Source organism: Phalangium opilio, unplaced genomic scaffold (genome assembly GCF_054372755.1).
Source record: "Phalangium opilio isolate 3A_F unplaced genomic scaffold, DU_Popi_V2 ptg000061l_1, whole genome shotgun sequence".
In the NCBI taxonomy this organism is placed as follows: domain Eukaryota; kingdom Metazoa; phylum Arthropoda; class Arachnida; order Opiliones; family Phalangiidae; genus Phalangium; species Phalangium opilio.
Window position 1 is genome coordinate 3,979,431 of NW_028324178.1, and position 23,431 is coordinate 4,002,861.

The 23,431-nt window shown below is 45.3% G+C and overlaps 2 non-coding genes across 2 annotated transcripts; both read right to left on the reverse strand.

The window, feature by feature from the left end:
• Nucleotides 1-875: 875 nt before the first annotated feature.
• TRNAL-CAA (transfer RNA leucine (anticodon CAA)) lies at nt 876-997 on the reverse strand. Its single transcript has 2 exons — nt 960-997; nt 876-921 (listed from the first exon to the last, which is right to left on the reverse strand). It is a non-coding gene; the product is annotated as a tRNA-Leu (tRNA).
• Nucleotides 998-17,534: 16,537 nt separating this feature from the next.
• On the reverse strand, nt 17,535-17,656 carry TRNAL-CAA (transfer RNA leucine (anticodon CAA)). The gene is made up of 2 exons: nt 17,619-17,656; nt 17,535-17,580 (listed from the first exon to the last, which is right to left on the reverse strand). It is a non-coding gene; the product is annotated as a tRNA-Leu (tRNA).
• Between the last annotated feature and the right edge of the window lie 5,775 nt (nt 17,657-23,431).

A 23,431-nucleotide genomic window follows, 5' to 3' on the forward strand; every position in this document is an offset into this window, starting at 1 on the left:
AGGAAACTGAGCCCCTTGAGTCTGGCGCCCTAGACCGCTCGGCCACCCACACCTGGATTCATTTAATTGGGATGTTTTATAAAATACATCTCTTCCAGTTAATTTCATAAAACATATCGTGTCAGAAGTGGGATTCGAACCCACGCCCTCATACGAGGAGCAAAATACACAGATTCACGTTAAGAACGAAGGAAACTTAGCCCCTTGAGCCTGGCGCCTTAGACCACTCGGCCACCCCGACTTGGATTCATTCAATTGGGACGTTTCATAAATTACATCTCTTCCAGTTAATTTCATAAAACATATCGTGTCAGAAGTGGGATTCGAACCCAGGCCCTCATACGAGGACCAGAATACACAGATTCACGTTGCGAACGAAGGAAACTGAGCCCCTTGAGTCTGGCGACTTAGACCGCACGGCCACCCTGACTTGGATTCATTCAATTGGGACGTTTTATAAATTACATCTCTTCCAGTTAATTTCATAAAACATAACGTGTCAGAAGTGGGATTCGAACCCAGGCCCTCATACGAGGACCAGAATGCACAGATTCACGTTGTGAACGAAGGAAACTGAGCCATTTGAGTCTGGCGCCTTAGACCGCTCGGCCACCCTGACTTGGATTCATTCAATTGGGACGTTTTATAAATTACATCTATTCTAGTTAATTTCATAAAACATATCGTGTCAGAAGTGGGATTCGCACCCAGGCCCTCATACGAGGACCAGAATGCACAGATTCACGTTGTGAACGATGGAAACTGAGCCATTTGAGTCTGGCGCCTTAGACCGCTCGGCCACCCTGACTTGGATTCATTCAATTGGGACGTTTTATAAATTACATCTATTCTAGTTAATTTCATAAAACATATCGTGTCAGAAGTGGGATTCGAACCCACGCTCTCAAACGAGGACCAGAATACACAGATTCACGTTGCGAACGATGGAAACTGAGTCCCTTGAGTCTGGCGCCTTAGACCGCTCGGCCACCCCGACTAGGATTCGTTATATTGGGACGTTTAATAAATTACATCTCTTCCAGTTAATTTCATAAAACATATCGTGTCAGAAGTGGGATTCGCACCCAGGCTCTCATACGAGGACCAGAATACACAGATTCAAGTTGTGAACGAAGGAAACTTAGCCCCTTGAGTCTGGCGCCTTAGACCGCTCGGCCACCCTAACTTGGATTCATTCAATTGGGATGTTTTATAAATTACATCTCTTCCAGTTAATTTCATGAAAAATATCGTGTCAGAAGTGGGATTCGAACCCACGCCCTTATACGAGGAGCAGAATACACAGATTCACGTTAAGAACGAAGGAAACTGAGCCTTTTGAGTCTGGCGCATTAGACCGCTCGGCCACCCCGACTTGGATTCATTCAATTGGGACGTTTTATAAATTACATCTCTTCCAGTTAATTTCATAAAACATATCGTGTCAGAAGTGGGATTCGGACCCAGGCCCTCATACGAGGACCAGAATGCACAGATTCACGTTGTGAACGAAGGAAACTGAGCCATTTGAGTCTGGCGCCTTAGACCGCTCGGCCACCCTGACTTGGATTCATTCAATTGGGACGTTTTATAAATTACATCTCTTCCAGTTAATTTCATAAAACATAACGTGTCAGAAGTGGGATTCGAACCCAGGCCCTCATACGAGGACCAAAATACACAGATTCACGTTGTGAACGAAGGAAACTGAGCCCCTTGAGTCTGGCGCCTTAGACCGCTCGGCCACCCTGACTTGGATTCATTCAATTGGGACGTTTTATAAATTATATCTGTTCCAGTTAATTTCATAAAACATATCGTGTCAGAAGTGGGATTCGAACCCAGGCCCTCATACGAGGACCAGAATACACAGATTCACGTTGTGAACGAAGGAAACTGAGCCCCTTGAGTCTGGCGCCTTATACCGCTCGGCCACCCTGACTTGGATTCATTCAATTGGGTAGTTTTATAAATTACATCTCTTCCAGTTAATTTCATAAAACATATCATGTCAGAAGTGGGATTCGAACCCAGACCCTCATACGAGGACCAGAATGCACAGATTCACGTTGTGAACGAAGGAAACTGAGCCATTTGAGTCTGGCGCCTTAGACCGCTCGGCCACCCTGACTTGGATTCATTCAATTGGGACGTTTTATAAATTACATCTATTCTAGTTAATTTCATAAAACATATCGTGTCAGAAGTGGGATTCGAACCCACGCTCTCATACGAGGACCAGAATACACAGATTCACGTTGCGAACGATGGAAACTGAGTCCCTTGAGTCTGGCGCCTTAGACCGCTCGGCCACCCCGACTACGATTCATTCTATTGGGACGTTTTATAAATTACATCTCTTCCAGTTAATTTCATAAAACATATCGTGTCAGAAGTGGGATTCGCACCCAGGCTCTCAAACGAGGACCAGAATACACAGATTCACGTTGTGAACGAAGGAAACTGAGCCATTTGAGTCTGGCGCCTTAGACCGCTCGGCCACCCTGAGTTGGATTCATTCAATTGGGACGTTTTATAAATTACATCTCTTCCAGTTAATTTCATAAAACATAACGTCTCAGAAGTGGGATTCGAACCCAGGCCCTCATACGAGGACCAGAATACACAGATTCACGTTGTGAACGAAGGAAACTGAGCCCCTTGAGTCTGGCGCCTTAGACCGTTCGGCCACCCTGACTTGGATTCATTCAATTGGGACGTTTTATAAATTACATCTCTTCCAGTTAATTTCATAAAACATAACGTGTCAGAAGTGGGATTCGAACCCAGGCCCTCATACGAGGACCAAAATACACAGATTCACGTTGTGAACGAAGGAAACTGAGCCCCTTGAGTCTGGCGCCTTAGACCGCTCGGCCACCCTGACTTGGATTCATTCAATTGGGACGTTTTATAAATTACATCTGTTCCAGTTAATTTCATAAAACATATCGTGTCAGAAGTGGGATTCGAACCCAGGCCCTCATACGAGGACCAGAATACACAGATTCACGTTGTGAACGAAGGAAACTGAGCCCCTTGAGTCTGGCGCCTTATACCGCTCGGCCACCCTGACTTGGATTCATTCAACTGGGTCGTTTTATAAATTACATCTCTTCCAGTTAATTTCATAAAACATATCATGTCAGAAGTGGGATTCGAACCCAGTCCCTCATACGAGGACCAGAATGCACAGATTCACGTTGTGAACGAAAGAAACTGAGCCATTTGAGTCTGGCGCCTTAGACCGCTCGGCCACCCTGACTTGGATTCATTCAATTGGGACGTTTTATAAATTACATCTATTCTAGTTAATTTCATAAAACATATCGTGTCAGAAGTGGGATTCGAACCCACGCTCTCATACGAGGACCAGAATACACAGATTCACGTTGCGAACGATGGAAACTGAGTCCCTTGAGTGTGGCGCCTTAGACCGCTCGGCCAACCCGACTACGATTCATTCTATTGGGACGTTTTATAAATTACATCTCTTCCAGTTAATTTCATAAAACATATCGTGTCAGAAGCGGGATTCGAACCCAGGCCCTCATACGAGGACCAGAATACACAGATTCACGTTGTGAACGAAGGAAACTGAGCCCCTTGAGTCTGGCGCCTTAGACCGCTCGGCCACCCCGACTTGGCTTCATTCAATTGGGACGTTTTATAAATTACATCTGTTCCAGTTAATTTCATAAAACATATCGTGTTAGAAGTGGGATTCGAACCCAGGCCCTCATACGAGGACCAGAATACACAGATTCACGTTGTGAACGAAGGAAACTGAGCCCCTTGAGTCTGGCGCCTTAGACCGCTCGGCCACCCTGACTTGGATTCAATCAATTGGGACGTTTTATAAATTACATCTCTTCCAGTTAATTTCATAAAACATATCGTGTCAGAAGTGGGATTCGCACCCAGGCTCTCAAACGAGGACCAGAATACACAGATTCACGTTGTGAACGAAGGAAACTTAGCCCCTTGAGTCTGGCGCCTTAGACCGCTCGGCCACCCTAACTTGGATTCAATCAATTGGGATGTTTTATAAATTACATCTCTTCCAGTTAATTTCATAAAACATATCGTGCCAGAAGTGGGATTCGAACCCACGCCCTCATACGAGGAGCAGAATACACAGATTCACGTTAAGAACGAAGGAAACTGAGCCCCTTGAGTCTGGCGCCCTAGACCGCTCGGCCACCCAGACCTGGATTCATTTAATTGGGATGTTTTATAAAATACATCTCTTCCAGTTAATTTCATAAAACATATCGTGTCAGAAGTGGGATTCGAACCCACGCCCTCATACGAGGAGCAAAATACACAGATTCACGTTAAGAACGAAGGAAACTTAGCCCCTTGAGCCTGGCGCCTTAGACCACTCGGCCACCCCGACTTGGATTCATTCAATTGGGACGTTTCATAAATTACATCTCTTCCAGTTAATTTCATAAAACATATCGTGTCAGAAGTGGGATTCGGACCCAGGCCCTCATACGAGGACCAGAATGCACAGATTCACGTTGTGAACGAAGGAAACTGAGCCCCTTGAGTCTGGCGCCTTAGACCACTCGGCCACCCCGACTTGGATTCATTCAATTGGGACGTTTCATAAATTACATCTCTTCCAGTTAATTTCATAAAACATATCGTGTCAGAAGTGGGATTCGGACCCAGGCCCTCATACGAGGACCAGAATGCACAGATTCACGTTGTGAACGAAGGAAACTGAGCCCCTTGAGTCTGGCGCCTTAGACCGCACGTCCACCCTGACTTGGATTCATTCAATTGGGACGTTTTACAAATTACATCTCTTCCAGTTAATTTCATAAAACATAACGTGTCAGAAGTGGGATTCGAACCCAGGCCCTCATACGAGGACCAGAATACACAGATTCACGTTGTGAACGAAGGAAACAGAGCCCCTTGAGTCTGGCGCCTTAGACCGCTCGGCCACCCTGACTTGGATTCATTCAATTGGGACGTTTTATAAATTATATCTATTCTAGTTAATTTCATAAAACATATCGTGTCAGAAGTGGGATTCGAACCCATGCCCTCATACGAGGACCAGAATACACAGATTCACGTTGCGAACGAAGGAAACTGAGCCCCTTGAGTCTGGCGCCTTAGACCGCACGGCCACCCTGACTTGGATTCATTCAATTGGGACGTTTTATAAATTACATCTCTTCCAGTTAATTTCATAAAACATAACGTGTCAGAAGTGGGATTCGAACCCAGGCCCTCATACGAGGACCAGAATACACAGATTCACGTTGTGAACGAAGGAAACTGAGCCCCTTGAGTCTGGCGCCTTAGACCGCTCGGCCACCCTGACTTGGATTCATTCAATTGGGACGTTTTATAAATTACATCTCTTCCAGTTAATTTCATAAAACATATCGTGTCAGAAGTGGGATTCGAACCCACGCTCTCATACGAGGACCAGAATACACAGATTCACGTTGCGAACGATGGAAACTGAGTCCCTTGAGTCTGGCGCCTTAGACTGCTCGGCCACCCTGACTTGGATTCATTCAATTGGGACGTTTTATAGATTACATCTATTCTAGTTAATTTCATAAAACATATCGTGTCAGAAGTGGGATTCGAACCCATGCCCTCATACGAGGACCAGAATACACAGATTCACGTTGCGAACGAAGGAAACTGAGCCCCTTGAGTCTGGCGCCTTAAGGCCTGTCCAGACTGACACATTTTGCGAGTTCGCATATTCGCTTTGCTTGTTTGCAAGATCGCGCTACTGTCCACATTGGGTTTTCGCTACTTTGCGTCCTCACCTCGCGAAGATACAAATTTCTTGCGACTAGGCCAAGAATTTCGCGCCTTCGCGAGAAAAGTACCAATCACATTGGAGAGGAAGGCTGGGAAGATTAGTTTCGTTTTTCTCTTTGGACAACGTCGATGGAGAAGGGCAGATGGCGCAATGATTGCTCAATTTTTATTGGCTCTCAGAATGGGAAGAGCAAAATTTTTGCGTGTATCTGAACAGAAGTGCAAATGTTTTTCGTGATCTTTGCGAAGATGCGAATAAACGAAGGCGCGAACACGCGAGCGCGAACTCAATGTGGACAAAGCTTTAGACCGCACGGCCACCCTGACTTGGATTCATTCAATTGGGACGTTTTATAAATTACATCTCTTCCAGTTAATTTCATAAAACATAACGTGTCAGAAGTGGGATTCGAACCCAGGCCCTCATACGAGGACCAGAATACACAGATTCACGTTGTGAACGAAGGAAACTGAGCCCCTTGAGTCTGGCGCCTTAGACCGCTCGGCCACCCCGACTTGGGTTCATTCAATTGGGACGTTTTATAAATTACATCTGTTCCAGTTAACTTCATAAAACATATCGTGTCAGAAGTGGGATTCGAACCCAGGCCCTCATACGAGGACCAGAATACACAGATTCACGTTGTGAACGAAGGAAACTGAGCCCCTTGAGTCTGGCGCCTTATACCGCTCGGCCACCCTGACTTGGATTCATTCAATTGGGTCGTTTTATAAATTACATCTCTTCCAGTTAATTTCATAAAACATATCATGTCAGAAGTGGGATTCGAACCCAGACCCTCATACGAGGACCAGAATGCACAGATTCACGTTGTGAACGAAGGAAACTGAGCCATTTGAGTCTGGCGCCTTAGACCGCTCGGCCACCCTGACTTGGATTCATTCAATTGGGACGTTTTATAAATTACATCTATTCTAGTTAATTTCATAAAACATATCGTGTCAGAAGTGGGATTCGAACCCACGCTCTCATACGAGGACCAGAATACACAGATTCACGTTGCGAACGATGGAAACTGAGTCCCTTGAGTCTGGCGCCTTAGACCGCTCGGCCACCCTGACTTGGATTCATTCAATTGGGACGTTTTATAAATTACATCTCTTCCAGTTAATTTCATAAAACATATCGTGTCAGAAGTGGGATTCGAACCCAGGCCCTCATACGAGGACCAGAATACACAGATTCACGTTGTGAACGAAGGAAACTGAGCCATTTGAGTCTGGCACCTTAGACCGCTCGGCCACCCTGACTTGGATTCATTAAATTGGGACGTTTTATAGATTACATCTATTCTAGTTAATTTCATAAAACATATCGTGTCAGAAGTGGGATTCGAACCCATGCCCTCATACGAGGACCAGAATACACAGATTCACGTTGCGAACGAAGGAAACTGAGCCCCTTGAGTCTGGCGCCTTAGACCGCACGGCCACCCTGACTTGGATTCATTCAATTGGGACGTTTTATAAATTACATCTCTTCCAGTTAATTTCATAAAACATATCGTGTCAGAAGTGGGATTCGAACCCAGGCCCTCATACGAGGACCAGAATACACAGATTCACGTTGTGAACGAAGGAAACTGAGCCATTTGAGTCTGGCGCCTTAGACCGCTCGGCCACCCTGACTTGGATTCATTCAATTGGGACGTTTTATAGATTACATCTATTCTAGTTAATTTCATAAAACATATCGTGTCAGAAGTGGGATTCGAACCCATGCCCTCATACGAGGACCAGAATACACAGATTCACGTTGCGAACGAAGGAAACTGAGCCCCTTGAGTCTGGCGCCTTAGACCGCACGGCCACCCTGACTTGGATTCATTCAATTGGGACGTTTTATAAATTACATCTCTTCCAGTTAATTTCATAAAACATAACGTGTCAGAAGTGGGATTCGAACCCAGGCCCTCATACGAGGACCAGAATACACAGATTCACGTTGTGAACGAAGGAAACTGAGCCCCTTGAGTCTGGCGCCTTAGACCGCTCGGCCACCCTGACTTGGATTCATTCAATTGGGACGTTTTATAAATTACATCTCTTCCAGTTAATTTCATAAAACATATCGTGTCAGAAGTGGGATTCGAACCCACGCTCTCATACGAGGACCAGAATACACAGATTCACGTTGCGAACGATGGAAACTGAGTCCCTTGAGTCTGGCGCCTTAGACTGCTCGGCCACCCTGACTTGGATTCATTCAATTGGGACGTTTTATAGATTACATCTATTCTAGTTAATTTCATAAAACATATCGTGTCAGAAGTGGGATTCGAACCCATGCCCTCATACGAGGACCAGAATACACAGATTCACGTTGCGAACGAAGGAAACTGAGCCCATTGAGTCTGGCGCCTTAGACCGCACGGCCACCCTGACTTGGATTCATTCAATTGGGACGTTTTATAAATTACATCTCATCCAGTTAATTTCATAAAACATAACGTGTCAGAAGTGGGATTCGAACCCAGGCCCTCATACGAGGACCAGAATACACAGATTCACGTTGTGAACGAAGGAAACTGAGCCCCTTGAGTCTGGCGCCTTAGACCGCTCGGCCACCCTGACTTCGATTCATTCAATTGGGACGTTTTATAAATTACATCTATTCTAGTTAATTTCATAAAACATATCGTGTCAGAAGTGGGATTCGAACCCACGCTCTCATACGAGGACCAGAATACACAGATTCACGTTGCGAACGATGGAAACTGAGTCCCTTGAGTCTGGCGCCTTAGACCGCTCGGCCACCCCGACTAGGATTCATTCTATTGGGACGTTTTATAAATTACATCTCTTCCAGTTAATTTCATAAAACATATCGTGTCAGAAGTGGGATTCGCACCCAGGCTCTCAAACGAGGACCAGAATACACAGATTCACGTTGCGAACGATGGAAACTGAGTCCCTTGAGTCTGGCGCCTTAGACCGCTCGGCCACCCCGACTAGGATTCATTCTATTGGGACGTTTTATAAATTACATCTCTTCCAGTTAATTTCATAAAACATATCGTGTCAGAAGCGGGATTCGAACCCAGGCCCTCATACGAGGACCAGAATACACAGATTCACGTTGTGAACGAAGGAAACTGAGCCCCTTGAGTCTGGCGCCTTAGACCGCTCGGCCACCCCGACTTGGCTTCATTCAATTGGGACGTTTTATAAATTACATCTGTTCCAGTTAATTTCATAAAACATATCGTGTCAGAAGTGGGATTCGAACCCAGGCCCTCATACGAGGACCAGAATACACAGATTCACGTTGTGAACGAAGGAAACTGAGCCATTTGAGTCTGGCGCCTTAGACCGCTCGGCCACCCTGACTTGGATTCATTCAATTGGGACGTTTTATAAATTACATCTATTCTAGTTAATATCATAAAACATATCGTGTCAGAAGTGGGATTCGAACCCACGCTCTCATACGAGGACCAGAATACACAGATTCACGTTGCGAACGATGGAAACTGAGTCCCTTGAGTCTGGCGCCTTAGACCGCTCGGCCACCCCGACTAGGATTCATTCTATTGGGACGTTTTATAAATTACATCTCTTCCAGTTAATTTCATAAAACATATCGTGTCAGAAGTGGGATTCGCACCCAGACTCTCAAACGAGGACCAGAATACACAGATTCACGTTGTGAACGAAGGAAACTTAGCCCCTTGAGTCTGGCGCCTTAGACCGCTCGGCCACCCTAACTTGGATTCAATCAATTGGGATGTTTTATAAATTACATCTCTTCCAGTTAATTTCATAAAACATATCGTGTCAGAAGTGGGATTCGAACCCACGCCCTCATACGAGGAGCAGAATACACAGATTCACGTTAAGAACGAAGGAAACTGAGCCCCTTGAGTCTGGCGCCTTAGACCGCTCGGCCACCCTGACTTGGATTCATTCAATTGGGACGTTTTATAAATTACATCTCTTCCAGTTAATTTCATAAAACATATCGTGTCAGAAGTGGGATTCGAACCCAGGCCCTCATACGAGGACCAGAATACACAGATTCACGTTGTGAACGAAGGAAACTGAGCCCCTTGAGTCTGGCGCCTTAGACCGCTCGGCCACCCCGACTTGGCTTCATTCAATTGGGACGTTTTATAAATTACATCTGTTCCAGTTAATTTCATAAAACATATCGTGTCAGAAGTGGGATTCGAACCCAGGCCCTCATACGAGGACCAGAATACACAGATTCACGTTGTGAACGAAGGAAACTGAGCCCCTTGAGTCTGGCGCCTTATACCGCTCGGCCACCCTGACTTGGATTCATTCAATTGGGACGTTTTATAAATTACATCTCTTCCAGTTAATTTCATAAAACATATCGTGTCAGAAGTGGGATTCGAACCCAGGCCCTCATACGAGGACCAGAATACACAGATTCACGTTGTGAACGAAGGAAACTGAGCCATTTGAGTCTGGCGCCTTAGACCGCTCGGCCACCCTGACTTGGATTCATTCAATTGGGACGTTTTATAAATTACATCTGTTCCAGTTAATTTCATAAAACATATCGTGTCAGAAGTGGGATTCGAACCCAGGCCCTCATACGAGGACCAGAATACACAGATTCACGTTGTGAACGAAGGAAACTGAGCCATTTGAGTCTGGCGCCTTAGACCGCTCGGCCACCCTGACTTGGATTCATTCAATTGGGACGTTTTATAAATTACATCTATTCTAGTTAATATCATAAAACATATCGTGTCAGAAGTGGGATTCGAACCCACGCTCTCATACGAGGACCAGAATACACAGATTCACGTTGCGAACGATGGAAACTGAGTCCCTTGAGTCTGGCGCCTTAGACCGCTCGGCCACCCCGACTAGGATTCATTCTATTGGGACGTTTTATAAATTACATCTCTTCCAGTTAATTTCATAAAACATATCGTGTCAGAAGTGGGATTCGCACCCAGACTCTCAAACGAGGACCAGAATACACAGATTCACGTTGTGAACGAAGGAAACTTAGCCCCTTGAGTCTGGCGCCTTAGACCGCTCGGCCACCCTAACTTGGATTCAATCAATTGGGATGTTTTATAAATTACATCTCTTCCAGTTAATTTCATAAAACATATCGTGTCAGAAGTGGGATTCGAACCCACGCCCTCATACGAGGAGCAGAATACACAGATTCACGTTAAGAACGAAGGAAACTGAGCCCCTTGAGTCTGGCGCCTTAGACCGCTCGGCCACCCTGACTTGGATTCATTCAATTGGGACGTTTTATAAATTACATCTCTTCCAGTTAATTTCATAAAACATATCGTGTCAGAAGTGGGATTCGAACCCAGGCCCTCATACGAGGACCAGAATACACAGATTCACGTTGTGAACGAAGGAAACTGAGCCCCTTGAGTCTGGCGCCTTAGACCGCTCGGCCACCCCGACTTGGCTTCATTCAATTGGGACGTTTTATAAATTACATCTGTTCCAGTTAATTTCATAAAACATATCGTGTCAGAAGTGGGATTCGAACCCAGGCCCTCATACGAGGACCAGAATACACAGATTCACGTTGTGAACGAAGGAAACTGAGCCCCTTGAGTCTGGCGCCTTATACCGCTCGGCCACCCTGACTTGGATTCATTCAATTGGGACGTTTTATAAATTACATCTCTTCCAGTTAATTTCATAAAACATATCGTGTCAGAAGTGGGATTCGAACCCAGGCCCTCATACGAGGACCAGAATACACAGATTCACGTTGTGAACGAAGGAAACTGAGCCATTTGAGTCTGGCGCCTTAGACCGCTCGGCCACCCTGACTTGGATTCATTCAATTGGGACGTTTTATAAATTACATCTGTTCCAGTTAATTTCATAAAACATATCGTGTCAGAAGTGGGATTCGAACCCAGGCCCTCATACGAGGACCAGAATACACAGATTCACGTTGTGAACGAAGGAAACTGAGCCATTTGAGTCTGGCGCCTTAGACCGCTCGGCCACCCTGACTTGGATTCATTCAATTGGGACGTTTTATAAATTACATCTATTCTAGTTAATATCATAAAACATATCGTGTCAGAAGTGGGATTCGAACCCACGCTCTCATACGAGGACCAGAATACACAGATTCACGTTGCGAACGATGGAAACTGAGTCCCTTGAGTCTGGCGCCTTAGACCGCTCGGCCACCCCGACTAGGATTCATTCTATTGGGACGTTTTATAAATTACATCTCTTCCAGTTAATTTCATAAAACATATCGTGTCAGAAGTGGGATTCGCACCCAGACTCTCAAACGAGGACCAGAATACACAGATTCACGTTGTGAACGAAGGAAACTTAGCCCCTTGAGTCTGGCGCCTTAGACCGCTCGGCCACCCTAACTTGGATTCAATCAATTGGGATGTTTTATAAATTACATCTCTTCCAGTTAATTTCATAAAACATATCGTGTCAGAAGTGGGATTCGAACCCACGCCCTCATACGAGGAGCAGAATACACAGATTCACGTTAAGAACGAAGGAAACTGAGCCCCTTGAGTCTGGCGCCTTAGACCGCTCGGCCACCCTGACTTGGATTCATTCAATTGGGACGTTTTATAAATTACATCTCTTCCAGTTAATTTCATAAAACATATCGTGTCAGAAGTGGGATTCGAACCCAGGCCCTCATACGAGGACCAGAATACACAGATTCACGTTGTGAACGAAGGAAACTGAGCCCCTTGAGTCTGGCGCCTTAGACCGCTCGGCCACCCCGACTTGGCTTCATTCAATTGGGACGTTTTATAAATTACATCTGTTCCAGTTAATTTCATAAAACATATCGTGTCAGAAGTGGGATTCGAACCCAGGCCCTCATACGAGGACCAGAATACACAGATTCACGTTGTGAACGAAGGAAACTGAGCCCCTTGAGTCTGGCGCCTTATACCGCTCGGCCACCCTGACTTGGATTCATTCAATTGGGACGTTTTATAAATTACATCTCTTCCAGTTAATTTCATAAAACATATCGTGTCAGAAGTGGGATTCGAACCCAGGCCCTCATACGAGGACCAGAATACACAGATTCACGTTGTGAACGAAGGAAACTGAGCCATTTGAGTCTGGCGCCTTAGACCGCTCGGCCACCCTGACTTGGATTCATTCAATTGGGACGTTTTATAAATTACATCTGTTCCAGTTAATTTCATAAAACATATCGTGTCAGAAGTGGGATTCGAACCCAGGCCCTCATACGAGGACCAGAATACACAGATTCACGTTGCGAACGAAGGAAACTGAGCCATTTGAGTCTGGCGCCTTAGACCGCTCGGCCACCCTGACTTGGATTCATTCAATTGGGACGTTTTATAAATTACATCTATTCTAGTTAATTTCATAAAACATATCGTGTCAGAAGTGGGATTCGAACCCACGCTCTCATACGAGGAACAGAATACACAGATTCACGTTGCGAACGATGGAAACTGAGTCCCTTGAGTCTGGCGCCTTAGACCGCTCGGCCACCCCGACTAGGATTCATTCTATTGGGACGTTTTATAAATTACATCTCTTCCAGTTAATTTCATAAAACATATCGTGTCAGAAGTGGGATTCGCACCCAGGCTCTCAAACGAGGACCAGAATACACAGATTCACGTTAAGAACGAAGGAAACTGAGCCCCTTGAGTCTGGCGCCTTAGACCGCTCGGCCACTCTAACTTGGATTCAATCAATTGGGATGTTTTATAAATTACATCTCTTCCAGTTAATTTCATAAAACATATCGTGTCAGAAGTGGGATTCGAACCCACGCCCTCATACGAGGAGCAGAATACACTGATTCACGTTAAGAACGAAGGAAACTGAGCCCCTTGAGTCTGGCGCCTTAGACCGCTCGGCCACCCTGACTTGGATTCATTCAATTGGGACGTTTTATAAATTACATCTCTTCCAGTTAATTTCATAAAACATATCGTGTCAGAAGTGGGATTCGAACCCAGGCCCTCATACGAGGACCAGAATACACAGATTCACGTTGTGAACGAAGGAAACTGAGCCATTTGAGTCTGGCGCCTTAGACCGCTCGGCCACCCTGACTTGGATTCATTCAATTGGGACGTTTTATAAATTACATCTATTCTAGTAAATTTCATAAAACATATCGTGTCAGAAGTGGGATTCGAACCCATGCCCTCATACGAGGACCAGAATACACAGATTCACGTTGCGAACGAAGGAAACTGAGCCCCTTGAGTCTGGCGCCTTAGACCGCACGGCCACCCTGACTTGGATTCATTCAATTGGGACGTTTTATAAATTACATCTCTTCCAGTTAATTTCATAAAACATAACGTGTCAGAAGTGGGATTCGAACCCAGGCCCTCATACGAGGACCAGAATACACAGATTCACGTTGTGAACGAAGGAAACTGAGCCCCTTGAGTCTGGCGCCTTAGACCGCTCGGCCACCCTGACTTGGATTCATTCAATTGGGACGTTTTATAAATTACATCTCTTCCAGTTAATTTCATAAAACATATCGTGTCAGAAGCGGGATTCGAACCCAGGCCCTCATACGAGGACCAGAATACACAGATTCACGTTGTGAACGAAGGAAACTGAGCCCCTTGAGTCTGGCGCCTTAGACCGCTCGGCCACCCCGACTTGGCTTCATTCAATTGGGACGTTTTATAAATTACATCTGTTCCAGTTAATTTCATAAAACATATCGTGTCAGAAGTGGGATTCGAACCCAGGCCCTCATACGAGGACCAGAATACACAGATTCACGTTGTGAACGAAGGAAACTGAGCCATTTGAGTCTGGCGCCTTAGACCGCTCGGCCACCCTGACTTGGATTCATTCAATTGGGACGTTTTATAAATTACATCTATTCTAGTTAATTTCATAAAACATATCGTGTCAGAAGTGGGATTCGAACCCACGCTCTCATACGAGGACCAGAATACACAGATTCACGTTGCGAACGATGGAAACTGAGTCCCTTGAGTCTGGCGCCTTAGACCGCTCGGCCACCCCGACTAGGATTCGTTCTATTGGGACGTTTTATAAATTACATCTCTTCCAGTTAATTTCATAAAACATATCGTGTCAGAAGTGGGATTCGCACCCAGGCTCTCAAACGAGGACCAGAATACACAGATTCACGTTAAGAACGAAGGAAACTGAGCCCCTTGAGTCTGGCGCCTTAGACCGCTCGGCCACCCTAACTTGGATTCAATCAATTGGGATGTTTTATAAATTACATCTCTTCCAGTTAATTTCATAAAACATATCGTGTCAGAAGTGGGATTCGAACCCACGCCCTCATACGAGGAGCAGAATACACAGATTCACGTTAAGAACGAAGGAAACTGAGCCCCTTGAGTCTGGCGCCTTAGACCGCTCGGCCACCCTGACTTGGATTCATTCAATTGGGACGTTTTATAAATTACATCTCTTCCAGTTAATTTCATAAAACATATCGTGTCAGAAGTGGGATTCGAACCCAGGCCCTCATACGAGGACCAGAATACACAGATTCACGTTGTGAACGAAGGAAACTGAGCCCCTTGAGTCTGGCGCCTTAGACCGTTCGGCCACCCCGACTTGGCTTCATTCAATTGGGACGTTTTATAAATTACATCTGTTCCAGTTAATTTCATAAAACATATCGTGTCAGAAGTGGGATTCGAACCCAGGCCCTCATACGAGGACCAGAATACACAGATTCACGTTGTGAACGAAGGAAACTGAGCCCCTTGAGTCTGGCGCCTTATACCGCTCGGCCACCCTGACTTGGATTCATTCAATTGGGACGTTTTATAAATTACATCTCTTCCAGTTAATTTCATAAAACATATCGTGTCAGAAGTGGGATTCGAACCCAGGCCCTCATACGAGGACCAGAATACACAGATTCACGTTGTGAACGAAGGAAACTGAGCCATTTGAGTCTGGCGAAATAGACCGCTCGGCCACCCTGACTTGGAATCATTCAATTGGGACGTTTTATAAATTAAATCTATTCTAGTTAATTTCATAAAACATATCGTGTCAGAAGTGGGATTCGAACCCATGCCCTCATACGAGGACCTGAATACACAGATTCACGTTGCGAACGAAGGAAACTGAGCCCCTTGAGTCTGGCGCCTTAGACCGCACGGCCACCCTGACTTGGATTCATTCAATTGGGACGTTTTATAAATTACATCTCTTCCAGTTAATTTCATAAAACATAACGTGTCAGAAGTGGGATTCGAACCCAGGCCCTCATACGAGGACCAGAATACACAGATTCACGTTGTGAACGAAGGAAACTGAGCCCCTTGAGTCTGGCGCCTTAGACCGCTCGGCCACCCTGACTTGGATTCATTCAATTGGGACGTTTTATAAATTACATCTCTTCCAGTTAATTTCATAAAACATATCGTGTCAGAAGTGGGATTCGAACCCACGCTCTCATACGAGGACCAGAATACACAGATTCACGTTGCGAACGATGGAAACTGAGTCCCTTGAGTCTGGCGCCTTAGACTGCTCGGCCACCCCGACTAGGGTTCATTCTATTGGGACGTTTTATAAATTACATCTCTTCCAGTTAATTTCATAAAACATATCGTGTCAGAAGTAGGATTCGAACCCATGCCCTCATACGAGGACCAGAATACACAGATTCACGTTGCGAACGAAGGAAACTGAGCCCCTTGAGTCTGGCGCCTTAGACCGCACGGCCACCCTGACTTGGATTCATTCAATTGGGACGTTTTATAAATTACATCTCATCCAATTAATTTCATAAAACATAACGTGTCAGAAGTGAGATCGAACCCAGGCCCTCATACGAGGACCAGAATACACAGATTCACGTTGTGAACGATGGAAACTGAGCCCCTTGAGTCTGGCGCCTTAGACCGCTCGGCCACCCCGACTAGAATTCATTCTATTGGGACGTTTTATAAATTACATCTCTTCCAGTTAATTTCATAAAACATATCGTGTCAGAAGTGGGATTCGCACCCAGGCTCTCAAACGAGGACCAGAATACACAGATTCACGTTGTGAACGAAGGAAACTTAGCCCCTTGAGTCTGGCGCCTTAGATCGCTCGGCCACCCTAACTTGGATTCAATCAATTGGGATGTTTTATAAATTACATCTCTTCCAGTTAATTTCATAAAACATATCGTGTCAGAAGTGGGATTCGAACCCACGCCCTCATACGAGGAGCAGAATACACAGATTCACGTTAAGAACGAAGGAAACTGAGCCCCTTGAGTCTGGCGCCTTAGACCGCACGGCCACCCTGACTTGGATTCATTCAATTGGGACGTTTTATAAATTACATCTCATCCAATTAATTTCATAAAACCTAACGTGTCAGAAGTGAGATCGAACCCAGGCCCTCATACGAGGACCAGAATACACAGATTCACGTTGTGAACGATGGAAACTGAGCCCCTTGAGTCTGGCGCCTTAGACCGCTCGGCCACCCCGACTAGAATTCATTCTATTGGGACGTTTTATAAATTACATCTCTTCCAGTTAATTTCATAAAACATATCGTGTCAGAAGTGGGATTCGCACCCAGGCTCTCAAACGAGGACCAGAATACACAGATTCACGTTGTGAACGAAGGAAACTTAGCCCCTTGAGTCTGGCGCCTTAGATCGCTCGGCCACCCTAACTTGGATTCAATCAATTGGGATGTTTTATAAATTACATCTCTTCCAGTTAATTTCATAAAACATATCGTGTCAGAAGTGGGATTCGAACCCACGCCCTCATACGAGGACCAGAATACACAGATTCACGTTGTGAACGAAGGAAACTGAGCCATTTGAGTCTGGCGCCTTAGACCGCTCGGCCACCCTGACTTGGATTCATTCAATTGGGACGTTTTATAAATTACATCTCTTCCAGTTAATTTCATAAAACATATCGTGTCAGAAGTGGGATTCGAACCCAGGCCCTCATACGAGGACCAGAATACACAGATTCACGTTGTGAACGAAGGAAACTGAGCCCCTTGAGTCTGGCGCCTTAGACCGCACGGCCACCCTGACTTGGATTCATTCAATTGGGACGTTTTATAAATTACATCTCTTCCAGTTAATTTCATAAAACATATCGTGTCAGAAGTGGGATTCGCACCCAGGCTCTCAAACGAGGACCAGAATACACAGATTCACGTTGTGAACGAAGGAAACTTAGCCCCTTGAGTCTGGCGCCTTAGATCGCTCGGCCACCCTAACTTGGATTCAATCAATTGGGATGTTTTATAAATTACATCTCTTCCAGTTAATTTCATAAAACATATCGTGTCAGAAGTGGGATTCGAACCCACGCCCTCATACGAGGAGCAGAATACACAGATTCACGTTAAGAACGAAGGAAACTGAGTCCCTTGAGTCTGGCGAAATAGACCGCTCGGCCACCCTGACTTGGCTTCATTCAATTGGGACGTTTTATAAATTACATCTATTCTAGTTAATTTCATAAAACATATCGTGTCAGAAGTGGGATTCGAACCCATGCCCTCATACGAGGACCTGAATACACAGATTCACGTTGCGAACGAAGGAAACTGAGCCCCTTGAGTCTGGCGCCTTAGACCGCACGGCCACCCTGACTTGGATTCATTCAATTGGGACGTTTTATAAATTACATCTCTTCCAGTTAATTTCATAAAACATAACGTGTCAGAAGTGGGATTCGAACCCAGGCCCTCATACGAGAACCAGAATACACAGATTCACGTTGTGAACGAAGGAAACTGAGCCCCTTGAGTCTGGCGCCTTAGACCGCTCGGCCACCCTGACTTGGATTCATTCAATTGGGACGTTTTATAAATTACATCTCTTCCAGTTAATTTCATAAAACATATCGTGTCAGAAGTGGGATTCGAACCCACGCTCTCATACGAGGACCAGAATACACAGATTCACGTTGCGAACGATGGAAACTGAGTCCCTTGAGTCTGGCGCCTTAGATTGCTCGGCCACCCCGACTAGGGTTCATTCTATTGGGACGTTTTATAAATTACATCTCTTCCAGTTAATTTCATAAAACATATCGTGTCAGAAGTGGGATTCGAACCCATGCCCTCATACGAGGACCAGAATACACAGATTCCCGTTGCGAACGAAGGAAACTGAGCCCCTTGAGTCTGGCGCCTTAGACCGCACGGCCACCCTGACTTGGATTCATTCAATTGGGACGTTTTATAAATTACATCTCATCCAGTTAATTTCATAAAACATAACGTGTCAGAAGTGAGATCGAACCCAGGCCCTCATACGAGGACCAGAATACAGAGATTCACGTTGTGAACGATGGAAACTGAGCCCCTTGAGTCTGGCGCCTTAGATCGCTCGGCCACCCCGACTAGGATTCATTCTATTGGGACGTTTTATAAATTACATCTCTTCCAGTTAATTTCATAAAACATATCGTGTCAGAAGTGGGATTCGCACCCAGGCTCTCAAACGAGGACCAGAATACACAGATTCACGTTGTGAACGAAGGAAACTTAGCCCCTTGAGTCTGGCGCCTTAGACCGCTCGGCCACCCTAACTTGGATTCAATCAATTGGGATGTTTTATAAATTACATCTCTTCCAGTTAATTTCATAAAACATATCGTGTCAGAAGTGGGATTCGAACCCACGCCCTCATACGAGGAGCAGAATACACAGATTCACGTTAAGAACGAAGGAAACTGAGCCCCTTGAGTCTGGCGCCTTAGACCGCTCGGCCACCCTGACTTGGATTCATTCAATTGGGACGTTTTATAAATTACATCTCTTCCAGTTAATTTCATAAAACATATCGTGTCAGAAGTGGGATTCGAACCCAGGCCCTCATACGAGGACCAGAATACACAGATTCACGTTGTGAACGAAGGAAACTGAGCCATTTGAGTCTGGCGCCTTAGCCCGCTCGGCCACCCTGACTTGGATTCATTCAATTGGGACGTTTTATAAATTACATCTATTCTAGTTAATTTCATAAAACATATCGTGTCAGAAGTGGGATTCGAACCCATGCCCTCATACGAGGACCAGAATACACAGATTCACGTTGCGAACGAAGGAAACTGAGCCCCTTGAGTCTGGCGCCTTAGACCGCACGGCCACCCTGACTTGGATTCATTCAATTGGGACGTTTTATAAATTACATCTCTTCCAGTTAATTTCATAAAACATAACGTGTCAGAAGTGGGATTCGAACCCAGGCCCTCATACGAGGACCAGAATACACAGTTTCACGTTGTGAACGAAGGAAACTGAGCCCCTTGAGTCTGGCGCCTTAGACCGCTCGGCCACCCTGACTTGGATTCATCCAATTGGGACGTTTTATAAATTACATCTCTTCCAGTTAATTTCATAAAACATATCGTGTCAGAAGCGGATTCGAACCCAGGCCCTCATACGAGGACCAGAATACACAGATTCACGTTGTGAACGAAGGAAACTGAGCCCCTTGAGTCTGGCGCCTTAGACCGCACGGCCACCCTGACTTGGATTCATTCAATTGGGACGTTTTATAAATTACATCTCTTCAAGTTAATTTCATAAAACATAACGTGTCAGAAGTGGGATTCGAACCCAGGCCCTCATACGAGAACCAGAATACACAGATTCACGTTGTGAACGAAGGAAACTGAGCCCCTTGAGTCTGGCGCCTTAGACCGCTCGGCCACCCTAACTTGGATTCAAACAATTGGGATGTTTTATAAATTACATCTCTTCCAGTTAATTTCATAAAACATATCGTGTCAGAAGTGAGATTCGAACCCACGCCCTCATACGAGGAGCAGAATACACAGATTCACGTTAAGAACGAAGGAAACTGAGCCCCTTGAGTCTGGCGCCTTAGACCGCTCGGCCACCCTGACTTGGATTCATTCAATTGGGACGTTTTATAAATTACATCTCTTCCAGTTAATTTCATAAAACATATCGTGTCAGAAGTGGGATTCGAACCCAGGCCCTCATACGAGGACCAGAATACACAGATTCACGTTGTGAACGAAGGAAACTGAGCCATTTGAGTCTGGCGCCTTAGCCCGCTCGGCCACCCTGACTTGGATTCATTCAATTGGGACGTTTTATAAATTACATCTGTTCCAGTTAATTTCATAAAACATATCGTGTCAGAAGTGGGATTCGAACCCAGGCCCTCATACGAGGACCAGAATACACAGATTCACGTTGTGAACGAAGGAAACTGAGCCCCTTGAGTCTGGCGCCTTATACCGCTCGGCCACCCTGACTTGGATTCATTCAATTGGGACGTTTTATAAATTACATCTCTTCCAGTTAATTTCATAAAACATATCGTGTCAGAAGTGGGATTCGAACCCAGGCCCTCATACGAGGACCAGAATACACAGATTCACGTTGTGAACGAAGGAAACTGAGCCATTTGAGTCTGGCGAAATAGACCGCTCGGCCACCCTGACTTGGATTCATTCAATTGGGACGTTTTATAAATTAAATCTATTCTAGTTAATTTCATAAAACATATCGTGTCAGAAGTGGGATTCGAACCCATGCCCTCATACGAGGACCTGAATACACAGATTCACGTTGCGAACGAAGGAAACTGAGCCCCTTGAGTCTGGCGCCTTAGACCGCACGGCCACCCTGACTTGGATTCATTCAATTGGGACGTTTTATAAATTACATCTCTTCCAGTTAATTTCATAAAACATAACGTGTCAGAAGTGGGATTCGAACCCAGGCCCTCATACGAGAACCAGAATACACAGATTCACGTTGTGAACGAAGGAAACTGAGCCCCTTGAGTCTGGCGCCTTAGACCGCTCGGCCACCCTGACTTGGATTCATTCAATTGGGACGTTTTATAAATTACATCTCTTCCAGTTAATTTCATAAAACATATCGTGTCAGAAGTGGGATTCGAACCCACGCTCTCATACGAGGACCAGAATACACAGATTCACGTTGCGAACGATGGAAACTGAGTCCCTTGAGTCTGGCGCCTTAGACTGCTCGGCCACCCCGACTAGGGTTCATTCTATTGGGACGTTTTATAAATTACATCTCTTCCAGTTAATTTCATAAAACATATCGTGTCAGAAGTAGGATTCGAACCCATGCCCTCATACGAGGACCAGAATACACAGATTCACGTTGCGAACGAAGGAAACTGAGCCCCTTGAGTCTGGCGCCTTAGACCGCACGGCCACCCTGACTTGGATTCATTCAATTGGGACGTTTTATAAATTACATCTCATCCAATTAATTTCATAAAACATAACGTGTCAGAAGTGAGATCGAACCCAGGCCCTCATACGAGGACCAGAATACACAGATTCACGTTGTGAACGATGGAAACTGAGCCCCTTGATTCTGGCGCCTTAGACCGCTCGGCCACCCCGACTAGAATTCATTCTATTGGGACGTTTTATAAATTACATCTCTTCCAGTTAATTTCATAAAACATATCGTGTCAGAAGTGGGATTCGCACCCAGGCTCTCAAACGAGGACCAGAATACACAGATTCACGTTGTGAACGAAGGAAACTTAGCCCCTTGAGTCTGGCGCCTTAGATCGCTCGGCCACCCTAACTTGGATTCAATCAATTGGGATGTTATATAAATTACATCTCTTCCAGTTAATTTCATAAAACATATCGTGTCAGAAGTGGGATTCGAACCCACGCCCTCATACGAGGAGCAGAATACACAGATTCACGTTAAGAACGAAGCAAACTGAGCCCCTTGAGTCTGGCGCCTTAGACCGCACGGCCACCCTGACTTGGATTCATTCAATTGGGACGTTTTATAAATTACATCTCATCCAATTAATTTCATAAAACATAACGTGTCAGAAGTGAGATCGAACCCAGGCCCTCATACGAGGACCAGAATACACAGATTCACGTTGTGAACGATGGAAACTGAGCCCCTTGAGTCTGGCGCCTTAGACCGCTCGGCCACCCCGACTAGAATTCATTCTATTGGGACGTTTTATAAATTACATCTCTTCCAGTTAATTTCATAAAACATATCGTGTCAGAAGTGGGATTCGCACCCAGGCTCTCAAACGAGGACCAGAATACACAGATTCACGTTGTGAACGAAGGAAACTTAGCCCCTTGAGTCTGGCGCCTTAGATCGCTCGGCCACCCTAACTTGGATTCAATCAATTGGGATGTTTTATAAATTACATCTCTTCCAGTTAATTTCATAAAACATATCGTGTCAGAAGTGGGATTCGAACCCACGCCCTCATACGAGGAGCAGAATACACAGATTCACGTTAAGAACGAAGGAAACTGAGCCCCTTGAGTCTGGCGCCTTAGACCGCTCGGCCACCCTGACTTGGATTCATTCAATTGGGACGTTTTATAAATTACATCTCTTCCAGTTAATTTCATAAAACATATCGTGTCAGAAGTGGGATTCGAACCCAGGCCCTCATACGAGGACCAGAATACACAGATTCACGTTGTGAACGAAGGAAACTGAGCCCCTTGAGTCTGGCGCCTTAGACCGCACGGCCACCCTGACTTGGATTCATTCAATTGGGACGTTTTATAAATTACATCTCTTCCAGTTAATTTCATAAAACATATCGTGTCAGAAGTGGGATTCGCACCCAGGCTCTCAAACGAGGACC